This window comes from Gorilla gorilla, chromosome 18 (assembly GCF_029281585.2).
Source record: "Gorilla gorilla gorilla isolate KB3781 chromosome 18, NHGRI_mGorGor1-v2.1_pri, whole genome shotgun sequence".
Lineage (NCBI taxonomy): Eukaryota > Metazoa > Chordata > Mammalia > Primates > Hominidae > Gorilla > Gorilla gorilla.
This window is the reverse complement of record NC_073242.2, coordinates 66,697,770-66,713,630: the sequence shown is the minus strand read 5'-3', so window position 1 is coordinate 66,713,630 and position 15,861 is coordinate 66,697,770.

Sequence of the window (15,861 nt, the reverse complement as noted above, 5' to 3'; positions counted from 1 at the left end):
TTTATTTTTTTTGAGATGGAGTCTCACTCTGTCACCGAGGCTGGAGTGCAGCGGCATGAGGCCGGCTCACTGCAACCTCTGCCTCTCAGGTTCAAGGGATTCTTGTGTCTCAGCCTCCTAAGTAGCTGGAACTACAGGCACTAGCCACCATGCCCAGCTAATTTTTTTTTTTTATTTTTAGTAGAGGTGGGGTTTTGCCATGTTGACAAGGCTGGTCTCGAACTCCTGACCTCAGGTGGTTCGCCTGCCTTGGCCTCCCAAAATGCTGGCATTACAGGCATAAGCCATTGCGCCTGGCCCTTTCTGGTTTTAATCTTTTGGTTATCATCATTTCTTCCCACCACCCTCTCAACATTGACAGGCGAGAGTTGATGCTTGCCTTTTATTGCTCTCCTTTGCTCTTACATCCCTGTTACATTAGACTACAAAGCAGCTAAAGCACTGGACAACCCAATCCCTTCTTCGGGGACACTGCCACCTGGGAGCATCGCTGAACATTTTGTTCTACTAGGTCATTAGAAACAAGATCTATAGGCCAGGTGCGGTGGCTCATGTCTGTAATCCCAGCATTTTGGGAGGCTGAGGCTAGCGTATCACTTTAGGTCAGGAGTTTGAGGCCAGCCTGGCCAACATGACGAAACTCTGTCTCTACAAAAATACAAAAAAAATAGCTGAGTGTTGTGGCACACGCCTGTAATCCCAGCTGCTCGGGAGGCTGAGACAGGAGAATCGCTTGAACCCAGGAGTCAGAGGTTGCAGTGAGCCAAGATCATGCCATTGCACTCCAGCCTGGGTGACAAAGTGAGACTTCATCTAAAAAAATACAAAAAACAAAAAACACCAAGATCTGCCACAGCGGGGCTCTGCCCCAGTTGATGGGAACTATGCCTAACTAATGAACAGGAAAATTAGTAGCAACATGGCCTGATTCTTCTCAACATGCTTCTAATAACTTCCAACTTTCCCAGTCTAGATTTCCTTATGTATCTTCTTTTCTTCCTAAATGATTACTCCAAACCTTCAAACCCAGACATATTTGAGTCTATATTTGCTCTTCCTTTCCTCCCCATCATATAGCACTTTGCTCTGCAGAGGATTAAACCAGCTTCTTGGTCACACTGTACACATTTGATTTTTTTTCTTTTTTTTTTTTTTTGACAGGGTCTCACTCTGTCACCCAGGCTGGACTGCAGTGGCGTGATCTTGGCTCACTGCAACCTCCGCCTCCCGGGTTCAAGCAATTCTTCTGTCTCAGCCTCCCAAGTAGCTGAGATTACAGGTGTGCACCACCATGTCTGGCTAATTTTTGTATTTTTCATAGAGACGGGGTTTCACCATGTTGCCCAGGCTGGTTTAGCACTCCTGGACTCAAGCGATCCCCTAGGCCTCCCAAAGTGCTGGGATTACGGGTGTGAGCCAATGCACCCGACCCACTGTACACATTTGAAATGAGAGCTGGCTTGGTCTCTAGTTGTGGATGCTGAGATGTCAGAGGTACCCAACAATCTGGCAGATTTAAGACTAGACTTTGTCTTATAGCATTGCAAATACCACATGGGGTAGATACCAGATATCTGTTTCAAAGCTGAGGTAAATAATGTGCAGAGGAGTTTACTACTTGTCTGAAGTCACATGGAGGGCAGGAAGAAGAGCCAGGTCTGAACCAAGGTCTTTCTGTTGCCACAGCTCCTGGCAAACAAACAATGCAGCCAATGGAAGAAAACATAAACGAAAGCACTGGATCTTAAATTCCAGCAAAACGCTATTGCTCCCCTGTCAACCTGCTGGACTGCTTGGATAAACATTTCATTTGGGCATTTTTCAGCCATTCTAGAAGGTTTATCAGGAGAACTTTCAGTTAAGAAGGGCCTTCCAGAGTTAATGTCTCCTGAACCATTCATGCATGTGGAATACAATTACACCAACAAGGAGGGCGGTGTGGCAGGCGGCACAGGGTATAGAAGCGAGGAGACAGAGAGCTGGGTGGTCATTAGTTTTACCTTTATACACCCATGTTACATCTGCTACAACAAGCAGGATTCTTTTATAACTTGAAAAGCATCTAATAACAAAATTAGGAGCTTGTGGCAAAGATAATATTATACATTCACCAAATCCCATTTTATTTTTCTTCTTCCTATGTACACAAGACTACAATTCCCAGCCATTTTTGTCCTTAGATTGGGCCGCCATAACTGGATTCTGACCAAAGGGACATGGGCAGAAGAGATGTATACTACTTCCAAGCCTGGCCATAAAATCTCCCATGTCATCATCCACCCTCTCTCTTCCTCTTCCGTGGCAAATTAGTTTTTGAGACAGGGTCTCATTCTGTCACCAATGCTAGAGTGTAGTGGTGTGATCGTGGCTCAATGTAGCCTTGATATCCTGGACTTGAGAGATCCTCCCACCTCAGACTTCCACGTAGCTGGGACCACAAGTGTGCACTACCACGCCTGGCTGATTTTATTTGTAGAGATGGGGTCTTGCTAGGTTGCCCAGGCTGGTCTCAAACTGCTAGACTCAAGTGATCCTCCCACCCTAGCCTCTCAAAGTGCTGGGAGTACAGGCATCATGAGCCACCACACTTGGTCTGTGGCAAATTCTTGAGGGAACATGATGGAGATGACACCATCACAAGATGGATGCAGCCTAGATTTCTGAACCAATTATTGGAGGAAAGCCACCAAGGAAAGCCACTTTACCTACATCAAACAATAACCTGTTGTATTGATATAGGAGTTAAAAAGAAATGATTTAGGCAGATAGTAAGGGTAGGGAAGTCCTCAGTAAGGTTTCCCTTTTAATAAAAAGCAGCCCCCAAATCATTTCTTTTCTAACAAAAAGCAGCCTGTAAAATCGAGCTGCAGACATAGATAAGGCTGCAGACATAGATAAGCAAGCTGGAAGCTTGCACAAGTGAATGCCAGCAGCTGTGACAATAGGAAAAGGCTACCTGCGGACCAGACATGTTCAACATGGCAGCTCCATCTTCCCTTTTCTTTGTCAACCATTTGTACAGTAAGGAGCAGACAACATGGCACTGGCCAGGTAGAAAACCCACTTGCATAATAAAAAATTAGGGTGGGTTGGCCAGCTTCTTTGTGTGCTATGTAAATGTCACACCTGCTCCAACCAATCTTTGGGCCCTATGTAAATCAGACACCACCTCTTCAAGCCAGTCTATGAAACCCTGTGCACTTCACCATGGGACTGGAAGATCCACTTGGGAGCCACTCTCTCTCTGCAGGAGAGAGAGCTTTTCTCTTTCTCTCTATAAAATCTCTCTCACTATTAAGCCTCTGCTTTAAAACTCACTTCTCATATGCCTGCATCCTCCAGTTCCTTAGCATGAGATGACGAACCTCCAGTATTTACCCGAGACAATGACGCTGCTTCGGTATGAAGTCATTGAAAATAAAAGGTTTCTTTGTTACTGCAGCACTACCACACCTATCCTGACTAATTTGGATTTCATATATGCCAGGGGATTCTAACGTCCCACAGAAGTCCTGAGAGGGCATCTTGGTTGCCTTACTCATGGAAACAGCCTTTTGGTGTTTTTACAACCTGGATTTATTTCAGATTTTAAGTTTATATGAGGATATAGTTCTGAGTAGAGTTCTGTTCTGTTCTTCTCCCTCTGAATTACCTTCTCATTCTCAGTTTGTTGTGGTGTGCTTGTTCCAAAGAGATATAAATCAACAACCTCATTGCAAAGCACATAGCACATGTACTTTATATTCTCACTGAAACAAGACATGAAAGAGGAGGAAATTTTATTACAATTTTATTCCCCTTCAGGGACCATTCTGAATTTTACAATCCTAATATTTACTTCTTGTTATAGTAAAACCTTGAGTAAACCATCAGGCACTAAGTTGTTCTAGGCAAGTGGTTCGCATAACTAGAGTTTATGCATTTAGGCATTAAATGCTGTTGACTCTCACATGTTTGGAAGGAAATATTAAATATGAAATAGGAAGCATAGTGAATGAAGTGGGGTGACATATTTTGCCTTTTCATGGCAATTCACGATTCACCTGAGTTCCTTAAATGTGCTATGCTCCCTGCAGAGGCTCGTGCCATCATCTCTGCCTGGAGCAGTTTTTTTCCCTCCTTTGTCTCATTAAATCATTTCTATACTTTGGCAGTCAGCTGAAAGAGCAGCTCCCTCAGGCACAACGGCATGCATTTACTAAAATTCATCTAACTGTTCACCTAAAATAGGTGAATTTTGTGGCATGTAAATTATACCTCAATAACACTGTTAAAAACAAAACACACTGTCAAGGAGGTGATGCATAACCGTAACCCCCCTTTTCTTTAAAATGAAATTTTTTTTGAGACAGAGTCTCCCTCTGTCACCAAGGCTAGAGTGTACAGTGGCATGATCTCTGCTCACTGCAGCCTCAACAACCAGGGCTCAAGTGATCCTCCTGCCTCTGCCTCCCAAGTAGATGGGACCACAGGCATGTGTCACCATGCTAAGCTAATTTTTTTTTAAGGGTTAGAGTCTTGCTATATTACCCAGGCTGGTCTTGAACTCCTGGCCTCAAGCAGTCCTCCCACCTCGGCCTTCCAAAAGGCAAGGATTACAGGCATGAGCCACACCATGCCTTGCCGAAAATGGCACATTATCTCTGTGAGCTTCATCTCAAAACCCATAACCACAATCTAATCATGAGAAGAACATCAGACAAATTCTAATAGAGGACATCCTACAAAATTTACCTGATCAATACTCTTCAAAATTGCCAAGGTCATCAAAAGCAAGGAAAGGTTGAGAAATTGTCACAGCTAAGAGGAGCATCAGGAGACACAATTACTAAATGTAATATGGTTACAAGGATGGGGTCCTAGGACAGAAAAATGACATCAGATAGAAACCACAGAAATCTGAATACCTGGCTGGGCATGGTGGCTCACGTCTGTAATCCCAGCACTCTGGGAGGCCAAGGTGGGCAGATCATTTGAGGTCAGGAGTTCAAGACCAGCCTGGACAACATGGTGAAACCCCGTCTCTACTAAAAATACAAAAAATTAGCCAGGTGTGGTGGTGCACACTTGTAGTCCCAGCTACTCAGGAGGCTGAAGCATGAGAATTGCTTGAACCTGGGAAGTGGAGGTTGCAGTGAGCTAAGATCGCACCACTGCACTCCAGCCTGGGCAACACAGACTGGCTCAGAAAACGAAGTTCATTTAATTTACATTTTTGAGAAATTCCTCAGTTCCTTAAGCCAGATCTAATCGCCTGCTATGTGTTCATATAGCAATCTGGACTACTGGTTAAATCAATTAATTTATCACCATATGTAATTATATGTTTGTGCATTTTTCTCACTGCTGTATCTTAGTGCAAGGTCAGGGCCTGGCTCTTGACAAGAGCTTAGTAATAGACAGAGTAAGTGCAACATCACAGAATAAAAGTTTCATGACAGCAGGATTTCATCTGTTCTGTTCTGTTGTATCCCCATCACCTAGATGATGTCTGGCACATGGTACACACTCAATCAGGATAAATTCCTCCCCAAGTGGAGTCAAGGAATCTTTTCCCTAGTGATCTGGGGCTCTCAACCACCCTGGATCACTTTGGGGTGGCCTGTCTGCTGTGGGTTGGGGCCACAGGCTTGTAGGAAGGGGGGGTTGACTTCCCCAGTCCTGGTTGAGGCTCCACATCTTCCCTCTGCACTGGGCTCTGTAGAAAATTTTCAGCTGGGGCAACTCACTGTTCAGTTAGCACCACTTACCAAAATGAGGGAAAGTAAGAGAGGGGCAAGGGGGAGGTGCAGTTTGAAGAAGATCCGTGAGACATCTAATTGACAAAATGAAGTAGGAAATTGTATACATCTGTCTACAACTCAGGGGTGGCATAAAGTTGTAGCTATGAAGCTGGAATTCATCAGCCTATAGATGGTGTCTGAAACCAAGAGAATGATGGTGCAGCCGCTGAGGGAAACAGCATGGTCTTTCCTCAAAAGATTAAACGTGGAATGACCACAGGATCCAGCAATTCCACTTCTGGGTATATTCCCAAAAGAATTGAAAACACGGTCTCAAAGACACATTTATACACAAATGTTTATAGCAGCATTATTCATAATAACAAAAGGTGGAAGCAACCCAAGTGTTTATCAACAGGCGAATGAATTTTTTAAATGTGGTCTATCCATACAATGGAATATTATTTGCCCTTGAAAAGGAAGGGCATTCTAACCCATGCTACATTTACTTCCTTCATTAACTTTGGAAGTTGCATCCACTCTACTGCAAGAACCTGTTCTAAACCTAAAACAGCTTGCCTCATCCTGCTCATCCACATGACAAATAGTCCAAGTAGCATCTGGTGAGACAAGAAAAGAGAACAATCACACACTTACTCTTCTTCCCCCTTGTCGTCTACCCAGCCATCTCACCTTCCTCTTGCTCTTTATCACTACTTTCCTCCTTTCTTCTCTGCACCAGAGATATAAATCTGTCCTGAAAATTAATTAAATGGAAGTGGAGTTTCAGCAAGTTTTCCTGCCCTATGATCTGAAGTACTCGAACTTCTTACTTAAAACACAAAAAGACAGGGAATGAGGATGTAAATATCCCCCCTTTTAAACTTTCTAATCTTCTAAACCATCTTAAACCTACATTAAGTCAGGGTTATGAAACAGTCTGCTACTCTAAACAGCACTTGGCAGGAATGTGTGAAATTGTTGAATAAGAAGGAATTTTAGAAGATATAAATTAAAGTTACCTTGACTACCATTAAAATTGCCACCAATCTTGAGCAATAAAAGGCGAGGTGGAAAGAAGGCAATGACAGATTGCCTCAGATCTCAGGCAATATTCATTTATCAGAAGCATCTCAGAAGCAATGACCCCAACTTGTGTTACAGGAAATATTTCAACTTTCTTTCCTGAATCTACCTCACAGAAACTTGGGAAATGCACCTCAGGCTGAAAATGCCTTATTCAAAATTCTTGGGAACAAAGGTGTTTCAGATTTAGAATTTTTTTAGATTTTGAAATATTCAGAAATATATAATTAGATATCGTGGAGATGGGACTTATGTCTAAACACAAAATTTATGTTTTATATATACCTTATACCTATACGGTATATATAAGGTAATTTATTACCTTATATTTAATTTAATTCATTACAATATTTTAAAAATGATTTTGTGCATACAGCAAAGTTTTTACTTTGTTTGACTGTGACCCATTACATGAGGTCAAATGTGGAATTTTCCATTTGTGACCTGGAGTGCATCATGTCAGCACTCAAAAAGTTTTGGATTTTGAAGCATCAGATTTTGGATTTTCAGATTAGGGAAGTTAAACATGTATTAGATAGATTAGTACTTTCCTTCTTATAATTACTCCAATAATGGTAATGACAGAGATGACAATGATGGCAACAAAGAAGATGACAAAACATAAAGCAACCAGCAGCACTATTTGCGGCCTCATGAACACTATTTTCAATATGTTAATTCCCTCTGTCATCCCCACAATCAAAAACTACTGAAGCCGGCACGGTGGCTCCCGCCTGTAATCCTAGCACTTTGGGAGGCCAAGGCGAATGGATTGCCTGAGGTCAGGAGTTCAAAACTAGCCTGGCTAACATGGTGAAACACCATCTCTACTAAAAATACAAAAATTAGCTGAGCGTGGTGGCTCATGCCTGTAGTGCCAGCTACTTGGGAGGCTGAGGGATGAGAATTGCTTGAACCCGGCAGGCAGAAGTTGGCAGTGGGCCGAGATCATGCCACTTCACTCCAGCCTGGGCAACACAGTGAGACTTGGTTTCAAAAAACAAAAACAAAAACTATTGAAACTCGTACTGCATACCACAGTAATTGGTCATTTCATGTGATACAATCTTTAGGCACAGCTGGTATGAGTTATGTTTGATTTTATCCAGTGGAGCTGCCCTTAGGAAGCTGCATCTCTGTGCTGATGAGAGCTTGAGTCTGCTCTTCAACCCAGGATTTTCCCCACCTCCCAGGGGAATGCAGCTCTTCCTAGATATTCTGAGAAGCACAAGGAGGCTAGAATATGTTCACAACTTACATTAATCTCACTTCAACATGGTCATGAATTCAAGTATTAGATCACAAGGCTTCTTTTCTGAAACCTGTCCCAAAGTTGTCATCTCTGCTATTCATTCATGGATGCATGCATTCATTCATTCATCCATCCATGTATTCAACAAATATTTATTAAGCCACAACTGTGTGCAAACTACTGTTCTAGATATAGTGAATGAAATATTAAAAATTTCTTATCTCTTGGAGCTTGCATTCTAATAGGGGAGACAAAACATTTTTTAAAATTAGGTAAAATAGATGGGGATATGAAGAGGGAGATAGTTGAGTGCAGGGCCCAGGAAGAAGGATTACAATATTAAATATAACAGTTAAAGAAGCCCTCCCATGTGAACAAAGACCTGTGAAAAGTGAGGTATGTTGCTATCTGAGGGAGAGGTAAAAGTAAAAGCAAGGACTTGAGACAGGAAGGTTGCTGGTGTCTGAGATGCAGCAAGGAGGTCTGTGTGGCCAGAGTGGAGTAAGTCAGAGAGAAAGGAAAAGGAGGTGGGGTCAGCAGAATAATGCGGAGCCAGAATTGTGTAAGGTTTTGCAGGTGATTCTATGTACTGTGGCTTTTATGAAGAGTGAGGGAAAGCTGTTGGAGAGTTTTTAGCTGAGGAGACATAATCTGTTGTGGGGTTTAGGTAAGTCCTTTAGGTGAATTGGATGGGAATTCATGGAATGATAAAAAAAGAAATAACAGTTTCAAGGCAATTGAAATAATCCATGCAAAAGGTGAGCATAGTTTGAACTAGAGTGATAGCACAGGGGTGGTGGGAAGTGATTGAGTTCTGCTGAAGGATTATACATGAGATGGATGTAAGAGACCTCAAGCTTGATACCAGGATGTTTAATCTGGGCAGCCAGAAGGATGACATTGACATTTATTGCAGGACTGTTCTCTGAGTGGCCTTGGACCCACATAGTTCTTCCCCTTTCTTGATTTTAGTTCTCAAGAATAACTGTAGAATGTTCTGGGAATGTAATACGTTGATAGGGCAGAACTGCCTAGAGCCTGGGCCTTGGTTCTGTCCATCTTAGGGAATTGGACATCTTGAGTTAAGGAGGCTCTTTCCAGGACAGCCTAGGCATTGTTCCCTCCCTGGAAGCTGGATGGCCTTCAAAGCTTACCTGGTGACTCACATTGCCCCTGAAGTGTGTAACCCAGGGCAAGCTGCCTTTTCAGGTCCCTCAGCTCGGATGTAAATGAAGCACACACAAGCAAGACTCCATCTGCCCAGGGCAGGTTTCTTGGACCTTAGGGGAACTGACCTACCACGGATACTAGGCTTCTTTTGTTTATTGTTGCCTGTCTATAAGTAATAAAACTTTTTCCTATAATATTCTGCACACAAGTGTATTCTGTCTCATGAACTCAAGCAACTGGTAACACCATAGCCCATGATGCAGTGTGCAAAAATATTCATTCTTATTCCTGGTTGTTGGCCTAGTGATTATTTCTGTTGCCCTGTGCACAATGGGAGCCTTCTCTTGGGATTTGTTATTAGTGAACTTTCTCCACTAATTTATTAAGATGGCAAAAGCTTGGGGAGAATCAGGTTTGAGAGTAAAGCCAAGATATTTGTAGTAGTATTACTAACAGTAAAGAATATATGGTCCAAAAATTGATCATTATATTTGGTATTATGGAAGCCATTAGTGGTCTTCACATGATCAGGCTTTGTGGAGTGTTGGAGGAAAAAGCCTAATTGAAGAGCATTCAAGAGTAAATGCAAAAAGAGCAGTAGCAGATGAATACTACAGGGGAATCATTCCAGGGACTTTTCTGTGCAGGGTGGCAGAGAAATCCTTCCTATCTCTGAAAGGAAAATCTAATTATAGCATGTTTATATGCTAATGGAAATGATCTCCTCAGGGTGGAAATCTTGTTGATGCAGGAAAGAAAGAGAAGATTGTTGAAATTATGTCCAAGAATGGTTGAGAGGGGAAAAGTTCTAGAAGTAAACGATGGGTCTTGGTTTGAGGACAGAAAATTTATCTGTAGAAACCACTAAGAAGATGGCTAAGTGGGCACCTGTTGTAGTGGGTGTTTGTGAACCTTCTTTCTCAAGTATTTCTATTTTCTCAATGAAATAGGAAGCAAAAGCATCAGCTGAGTGAAGATAAGAAAGTGTTAAAGATTTTGGGTAAAATAATAGATATAGTGATCTAAAAAAAAGAGTAAATAGAAAATAGATAATAAAAATGTTGGGCTGTAAGATTACTGGGCCTAAGTGCCCACAGGATATGGACAGTCACAAACGTACAGTTTTTTTTTCTGGAGGCACTCTCTGTCATGTGTGTGCAGGCCTGGAGTAGTTGGAGAGTTAGATTTAATGGGATGGAGGGTCAGGCAACTGCAGCAGAGGGAGAGTGGGGCAAGGAAGATAAGGATATTGACAAGGGAGCAAGAACAGAAATGGACCATGGAACATGCGGAGTGTAGGGTTAAACATAGTGAAAATGAGGTAGAATGAATAGATGGTAGGTCCCTGTAAAGTTGAAGAGGTATTGTTACATAATACTAGTTATTGAAATGAAGTCACTGTACTTAAGACACAGTAAATCCTAGAAAACAGTGGCTTTTGTCTTTTTAGGTGATACATTTCTCTATGCTCCAGTACTCAATGTCCATGTATTCTTTTCTGCTCTATTATTATTATTATTATTATCATTTGAGACAAGGTCTTGCTCTGTCACCCAGCTTGGATTTCGGTGGCATGATCATGGCTCACTGCAGCCTCAATATCTCGGGCTCAAGGAATCCTCCCACCTCAGCCTCCTGAGTAGCTGGAACTACATGCACATGACATCATGCTTGGCTAACTTAAAATACAATTTTTTTTTTTTTTTTTTTTGTAGAGATGGGTCTCGCTATCTTGACCAGGCTCATCTCAAACTCCTGGGCTCAAAGTATCTTCCCGCCTTGTCCTGGGATTACGGGCCCAAGCCACCACACCCAGCCTGCTCTATTATTTATTAACAATTTATTCTTAATTCCACTGACTGCCACTCAGTCTTAACGTACAGTAGGGAATTCCTGTACTATGTATTATGAATCAAGTTTTTGGACTTTATTTTACTTTAATACTTCATGACTGACACTTGGCTTTTTACCAAGACTCAATTTTCATAGCAAACCTTATCATCATAAGCCCCCAATTTACAGAATGAGGAGAAGGAATTGGCAGGCTAAAGAAGTTGATTGTGTCGTTTAATGCAGAAAAAGCATTCAACAAAATACAATACTCATTCATAATTAAAAACTCTCAGCAAGTTAGAAATAAACAGGAAGTACCTTAACTTGATAAAGAATATCTTCAAAAACTTAAAGTATTTTCATTAATTTTAACAAATGTACCACTCTCTTGAGGGATGTTGATACTGAGGGAAGCTATACATGTGTGGGGAAAGCAGATATGTGAGCAATTTCTGTATCTTTTACTCAATTTTTCTGTGAGCCCAAAAGTGCTCTAAAAAATAAACTTTGATAAAAAAATCTTACAGTTGTTATTCTTAATGGTGAAAGACAGAATGCTTTCCTCTAAGATAGGGAGCAAGGCAAATATCCAGCTGCCAGCACTCCTCTTTAACATAGTACCAGCACTTCTAGCCACTGCAATAAGGCAAAAATAAATAAATAAATAAATAAATAAATAAATAAATAAATAAATAAATAAAACAAAAAGAGAAAGAAGAAGAAAAGTAATAAAAGGCATACAGATTTAAAAGCAAGAAATAAAAAAGTCTGTATTTTCAAGTGACATGACTTTCTACTTAGTGAGTTCCATGGATAATACAAAAATAAAACACCTAGAATGAAAAAGGTGATTTCTGCAAGTTCACAGGATACAAGATCAACATAAAAATCAATGTCGTTTTGATGGACAGCAAGTTCTCACTTAACATCATCAATAGGTTTTTGGAAACTGCAAGTTTAAACAAACAACACTTAAGTGAACCAATTTTTTTCTCATCAAAGCTGTAACAAAACGACATTGTAAAAAAATGATGCTATTGGGACATGATGTAGTCATTTAGCCTAACATTGCAGTTTCCAAGAACATATCAATGACATTAAGAGAAGATTTATTATAGGAACAATGAACATACAAAAGCCAAGCTTAAAACACGTTAACAATACATCCAAAGAAAATGAAATTATTAAGCATAAACTTAAGAAAAAATATACACTATCTGTATGCTGAACATTGCCAATGTGAATGAAAGAAGGAAGTGATTACCTAAACAGAGATATACCTTCTTCAGAGACTGGAAGACTCAACATAGTAAAAATGTCAACCCTCCCCAAATTGATCTGCAGGTTTAAGGCAATTCTTATCAAAATTCAAGCAAATTATTTTGTAGGCATTGGATAGCTTATTCTAAAATGTATATTAAAAGCACCAAATCCTGGAACATCTAAGACAATATAAAAAGAATAAGGTGAGAGGAATTACTCTACCTGATATTAAGGTTTATAATATGGTGACAATAATCAAGAGTGTCTGGTATTGGCAGAGGGATAGGCACAGAGATCCATGGAACAGAAAATAAAACATAAAAATAGACCCCATAAATATTTTCAGCTGATTGTTTCCCAGTTGATTTGTGACAAAAGCACAAAAGTAATTCAGTGACAGAAGGGCAGCCTTTCAATCACTGGTGCTGGAGCAGTGAGCATCCATAGGCAAGAATAAAACAAAAATCCATCAACTAGACCCTCACATCTTATACAATAATTAACTCAAAATTCATAATAGACATATATGTATATTATAAAACAATAAATTTGTTTCTAAAACATAGAAAAATGCTTCAGGATCTAGGATTAGGCAAAGAATTCTTAGATAACATCAAAAGCATAATTCCCAAGAGGAAAAGTTAATAAATTGGACCTCATTAAAGTTAAAAACTTCTGTTCAGCAAAATACCTTGTTAAGAGGATACAAAGACAAACTACAGACTGAAAGAGAAATTTTGGAAGCCACACACATGACAAAGGGCAAGTTTCTAGGACATATAAAGAAAAAAATGAATTTTTAATACTGAATTGTAAAAAACAAAGAATCCAGTTAGGAATATTGGCATAAATGTATACGTCACTGAAGAGGATATGTAGATGGCAAATGTGCACATAAAAAGATTTAAACTTTATAAACCATTAGGGAAATATGAATTAAATGACAGTTTGCTATCACTATATGTGTATCAGAATGGTCAAAATAAAAAAAAATAGTGATGACACCAAACAAATGTTGGAAAGGATGTAAAGAAGTTGAATCACTCATGCATTGCTGGTAAAAGTGTACAATGGTACAGCCACACTGGAAAACCAGTTTAACCATTTTATTTAAAAACTAAAAATGGAGTTACCATACAACCCAACAATTCTACTCTTCAGCATTTATCTGAGAGAAATGGAAATTTATATTTACACAAAAACCTATATATAAATGTCCATAATAGCATTTTATATAGTAGTCAATAATTAGAAACATCCTAGGTATCCCATAATGGATGAATGGTTAAACAAACTGGGATCTATCTATCTATCTGTCTACATCATGAAATAAAACTTAGCAATAAAAATAAATGAACTATTGATACTCACGACAACTTGGATGTATCTCTAGGGAATTATGCTGAGGGAAAAAAGAATCTAGTCCCAAGAGGTTGCATATTGTATGATTCAATTTCTGTAATATGTATTAAGTGATAAGATTATAGAAATGGGGAAGTGTTTTTCAGAGGGTATGCACAGAGGTATAGGTGAAAGAGAAGGAAGGGAGTGCAGTTACATGAGGGTGACATAGGGGATATTTATGGTGATGGGATTATTCTGTATCTTGACTCTGCTGATTGCTGTATGAGTCTATACATGTGATAACATTGCATAGAACTAAAAATACTCTCTCTCTACCCCAAATGAATGGAGGTAAAACTGGTGACATCTGAATAAAGTGATAGCTGAATTATAAACAATGTCAATTTTCCAGTTGTGATATTATACTAGAATTACACAAAATATTAATACTGGGAGAAACTGGATGATTTGATAACCATCCAATAATATTTTTGGATAATTCTTTTTTTAGACAGTTTCTCACTCTATTGCCCAGGCTAGAGTGCAGTGATGCAATCATGGCTCACTGCAGCCTTAACCTCCTGTGCTCAAAGAATTCTGTTGCCTCAGCCTTTTAAGTAGCTGGAATCTCTGGTGTTTCCCACCTTTCCTGTCTAATTTTGTATTTTTGGGAGAGATAGGGTCTCACTATTTTGCACAGCCTGGTCTCGAACTCCTGTGGTCAAATAATCCATCTGCCTCAGTCTCCCAAAGGGCTGGGGTTAAAGGCATGAATCACCATGCTCACCCCTGTATTATTTCTAATAACTGCATGTGCATCTCAATTATCTCAAAATAAAAAGTAAAATAAATAATACACAGAAAGCGAGTAGCTTCCCAGTGGATTACTGAGATAATCTGAACAATTGTATGCTCTAAACAGGGAAAGTGTTACTGGGGATCCTGTGTTGGTGTGGATCTTTCAGTCAAGGAGATCAACAGAGCTGGAACTCTGGGCCAGCAATCTTGGTTCTTGAGATAGTGAGCAAAGAAATGCAAACTAACACCAAAAGGCCAGCTCAAAGCAAATTCACTGAAGCACAGTAATACGCTCTCAGAGGGAGAGTAGGCTCATTTCTTCAAAGTGAAATCTGCCCCTCTTTATAGAGCTCAGGGTCCTTCTATGGAGTTTTTGGGGAGGAGTTGAGGCTTTGGCTGTGCTTGAGTGACGAGATGATGTCATTTGATAGGCAGTTTATGGCTATATAACTGAAGTTAAACTGAGTGTTTTTACCCATAATTTGTTAAGAAAAGCTCACTCAGTGGGGGCAAAACCACATGGATATTTTATTATAATGACTGAATAATGAAGATGGGGTAACCCTGGGTAATGGCCTAGGTAAACTGGGCATGTGCCACTGCAGGGGGTTTTTATCCGTGCTCAGTTCTTTCTCCAAAATGTGCTGACCACAGACTTTTCCATAAACTTCATCCATTTGGGTGAGTTAGGAAGGTCTTGGGGCTGAACTGAGGTGGGCCAGTGCTTGTCTTCATGACAGCCCTTCTGCTTTCTTCCCTCACTCCTCCAGCTGCTAATGTCTATTTAGCTACCTGACAAAAGTATGCAGAAAAAATCAAGCAATTATACCTCTGTAAATTACACTAGAAATGAAGGCCACTTTGGGCAAAACTCAAAGAAATAAAAAACAGCAGCATACACCTTTAGCTTTAACCTTAGGCTTTGAGACTATCTTCGACTGTTTCCTCAGCTGAAGGGAAAGAAATCCTCAGACCCACTCTGCAGTGTTTCTTAGACTGGGCAGCCTCTGATGGCATTTCAAAGCAGCATTTCTGAGCATCCACTAAGAGTCTGTTTGAGCCTAATAGAAAGTTTTTATAAGTCGCCTTCTGACTACATACAAGTTCTCTTCCTGTCTGGCTCCGCATTACGCGCTGATCTTAAGCATGCAGAGAAGCATCTTTCAGCCCCTTCTATTCTGTACTAAAATTTGAGTTAAAGAAATCATCCCCAAAGCTGGATTATCTGATTCTCAGACCAGTGTGATTTTCCCACTGCCTTCAGCTGCTTTTCATATCACTCAACCAGAACTGACATTTCTACATTCTACACTGCCAGCCCTTAATGATCTCTCTCAACTCTAAACTTCTGTAACAATTATGTCCTCTACTTATGTGTCTACTTTAAATTGA